Genomic DNA, 4,180 nt, shown 5'->3' on the forward strand with positions numbered 1-4,180 from the left:
AGAGGTGCTTTCCTCCTCCTTCTTATCGTCTTCGGCAGCGGAGGAGTGAGTCTTGTCTTCAGATGATACGTCCGAAGCTCCCTTGCGGCGGGGGCCACTCCGGACCCCCTTGGCCTTATTTTTGGCCTTCTTCTCCAGCACCTTATAGGGCGCCGGTACCAGCATCTTCGCTAGGAGCGGGATGACTGGTTCCTCGGGCAGCGGAGCCGAACATCGAATCTGCTCCGCTCTCTCCGTCCATACTTGAAATAATAAAGTTTAGATATCTTCCTTGAAACAAGCAAGTAGAGGATGCGTCTAGAGACGTTAAAGGCTTACCTCGTTGGCAGAATGGGTAATGTCGTGCCCACGGTCCGATTCTATGGCTGGCGGTGTCTCGTTACCCTTAAAGAGCAACTTCCATGCATCTTTGTGAGTGGTTCCGAAGAGCCTTTCCAAGGTTTGGTGCTTCTTCGGGTCGAATTCCCATAAGGGGCAGCTTCGGCTTTGGCATGGGAGAATCCGGTGAACCAGCATCACCTGGGTTACATCGACGAGCTTGATGTTTTTATCCACCATGCTTTGAATGCGTGTTTGCAGCGCTATCAGCTCGTCTGACAAAGATCAATTTGGGATCTTCCCCATCCAGGAGGTGAGACACACTAGAGCTCCGGACTTGAATTCGGAAGCGACGACCCAATTGGCGCTGCGGGGCTCTGTGATATAGAACCATAGTTTCTGGCACTCCTTGACATCTCCACAAAAGTGCCCTTGGGCCACGTGACATTGGGCAGCTTGCTCACCATGGCGCCTCCACACTCCGCGTGCTGGCCATCCACCACCTTCGGCTTCACGTTGAAAATCTTGAGCCACAGTCCGAAGTGGGGTTGGATGCGGAGGAAGGCCTCGCACACGACAATGAATGCCGAGATGTTAAGGAAGGAGTTCGGGGCTAGATCATGGAAGTCTAGCCCATAATAGAACATAAGCCCGCGGACGAAAGGGTGGAGAGGAAACCCTAACCCGCAGACGAAATGCGGGATGAAGACCACCCTCTCGTTGGGCTTCGGGGTGGGGACGACTTGTCCCTTGGCTGGAAGCCGGTGGGCGATTTCTTTCACCAGATACCCGGCCTCCCGAAGCTTGGTGATGTCCTTCTCCCTAACGGAGGAGGCCATCCACTTGCCTTGCCCTCCAGATCCGGACATGGTTGAGTGCTTCCTAGGGGCGGAAAGAATGAGGACTTGGGCGCTGGAGCTCGAGGATGGAAGGGCAGAGGAAGAGAGAAGGCGTGGGTGAAGAAAGGGGAATCCTTATCTCCTTATAAAGGCAGTGAATATCAAGCGCCTCCCCACTCGCCTTAAAACTCGCCTGTTCCCAAGGGCTGTGTAAACGGCACGGTTATATTACCCACACCCGTATTGATGAGAATCCCGCAATAAGGGGACACGATCTCTGCTTCGACAAGACGTGCCTATTAAAACCACATCTCGAAACATGGAACAGCAGACGAAACACAGTTTGAAATGATGACCAAGCAGATGTGATGTCACATTACAAAAAGTTGCCAGCGGATTGGACTCGTGTAATATTATATTCTCTGCGGTTATGTGTGGTACTTGTGTTGCAAATCCGGACACGTTCATTATGACCGAAGACTATCTTGGAGTATTCAGAAAGGGGGACCCACCTTGCAATGCCGAAGACAATCTGCGCGCCGGACACCTCGTCATTGAAGCCTGGTCCAGGGGCTACTAAGGGAGTCCTGGACTAAGGGGTCCTCGGGCGTCCGACCTATTAGACATGGGCCATACTGATGGACTGTGAAGATACGAAGAACGAAGACTCTACCTGTGTCCGGATGGGACTCTCCTTGGCGTGGAAGGCAAGCTTGGCGTCCAAATATGAAGATTCCTTTATTTGTAACCGACCTTATGCAACCCTAGATTCCTCCGGTGTCTATATAAACCGGAGGGCTAGGTCCGTAGATATATCCTCATAATCATAGTCAGACAGGCTAGACTTTTAGGGTTTAGCCATTGCGATCTCGTGGTAGATCAACTCTTGTAATACTCATAATCATCAAGATCAATCAAGCAGGAAGTAGGGTATTACCTCCATAGAGAGGGCCCGAACCTGGGTAAACATTGTGTCCCTTGTCTCCTGTTACCATCGACCTTAGACGCACAGTTCGGGACCCCCTACCCGAGATCCGCCGGTTTTGACACCGACAAAGGGTAAATGCATTGGTTGATTGTTTCAGTGTTAATAACGGATACAATGGTGTCAGTTACATGCATAACAACTGACATCGTATTTTTGTTTCATGGTAATGCACGCCATTCAACTGTATGTTACAACGGGTCAATGTCTCACGAGACATCGGATCCGTCTTCTGGGCTCAGGGCGAGTCACGGGCGCCGCATGCCTCGTCCCCCTTGAAGGCGGAGGTAGATTGACACGAACAAGGACGGAGGGGGTCAGGAGGGAGAGGGGGGCGGCTGGTGGGGGACTCCTCCTTGGCGGTCTGTGGGGAAGTAGGGTGTGAAGGAGAGAGGGTGCCATTGCAAAGGTGAGGTGGGCGTCGTCCGATTTTAAAGAAAAGGGATACAACAAGAAATGTTCAACTACAATGAAATACTAAGCGAGGAAGGGAAGGTCTAACCGAAGAGGAAGGGTGTGTTATGGGGTGTGGTTTTTATGTTGGGGTCGTATGTTGGACATAATATGACAGATAGTCTGGACAGCCATATTTTTCCTCCACATATGAGCTGGATTTGGGAGAGTTCGGATCATTTAGACAGTTGGATTTTGGGAGCCAACCAGGACCCATTTGATGTCCGAACACGTCCAGACATATGAGGGAGAAATGGCTTTCGACCTTAGAGACGATCTTAATCATTTGTTCGATTATATGCATTACAGCCCGTGGGAACGCACGGGCATTCTACTAGTCTAGGTAGAAATAATCTTGCTCAATAATGGGAAGATATTCATAAGCAATACCTACACCAGTTTTCTTGTGGAAACAGAATTGAGAACAATGAGGTGTTGAAACATAGAGCAAGTATTGTAGCACAAGGGTTCACGCAGATACCCAACTATTCCCGAGAGGTGGAATTTCTTTCCGATAACTTATATCATTGGCAGGACAAAATCATCTATTTATGCAGTTGATAGATGTAGTGATTACATATTCATGTGGATCACTAGATTCATACATAGATGGTTCCCGTTGGAATCTCACTTCTAAATCGAAATGCCAAATGCAACATACATTGTGTAAATTAGTAAGTCACTATACGGCTTATTATTGTAGGTGTATTTTGGTACAACTAATGTAATGAGTTCCTTATTCACAAGGATTACTCCTACACTGATGATTACCCATACATGTTAAGCGTGTGATCATCTAAATGATGGAATTTGAGATGAAGGATTTGGGTAAAACATCGAGCACCTTCACTCATACATAATGGTACACATGTTGTCTATATATTGATTATATTGGAGAAATTGATTGTGGACAAATCTTATGCATCCATAACTCGCATGGCTTCATTCTCTAGACGTAGAGAAAGATCCATTAAAACTATGAGTTGATGGCAATGCAATATTGGGACATAGAGTTCCATATCCTAGTGCCATTGGACACACCACACATAATTGGTTGGGGCTCAAGAATATCTTTCAATAACTCCAAGGCATCAAACATTTTGACCTAATCTTTCAGTTTCAGAGAAATCTGGACACCAATATCATTGAATAGGTCAACCAGATCCCTACTATGTCAGATTGTAGACAAAGTTTTTGTTCCTGCTTGTGATAGCCTCATGGCTACATCCACCAACCATTATCTCAAAGATAATATTGCTTGTGTTGCCCAGATGAAAACAGATTACATAATAAGCAATATCGCTATATTGCATATCTTGCAAGTCAAATCATGTGACTGATTTGTTCACCAAGTCTCTACCAACTTCTACATGCCAGGGGGGTATCTTCCTGAATTGTTCCTGTTCAAAGCATCATATTATACTTTTTTCTCTTCATGAGTTTACTTTACAGGTTCTCATGAAGGTTTTTAATGAGAGGATATCAACATGAGATCATGTGTCATACTTTCTGTTTTCCCCACCAGGGTTTTTAGGAAAGTATATATGACATGTTTATTGTGCTCTAAACTCTACGGGGTTTCTCA

Source organism: Triticum dicoccoides, chromosome 5A, assembly GCF_002162155.2.
Source record: "Triticum dicoccoides isolate Atlit2015 ecotype Zavitan chromosome 5A, WEW_v2.0, whole genome shotgun sequence".
In the NCBI taxonomy this organism is placed as follows: domain Eukaryota; kingdom Viridiplantae; phylum Streptophyta; class Magnoliopsida; order Poales; family Poaceae; genus Triticum; species Triticum dicoccoides.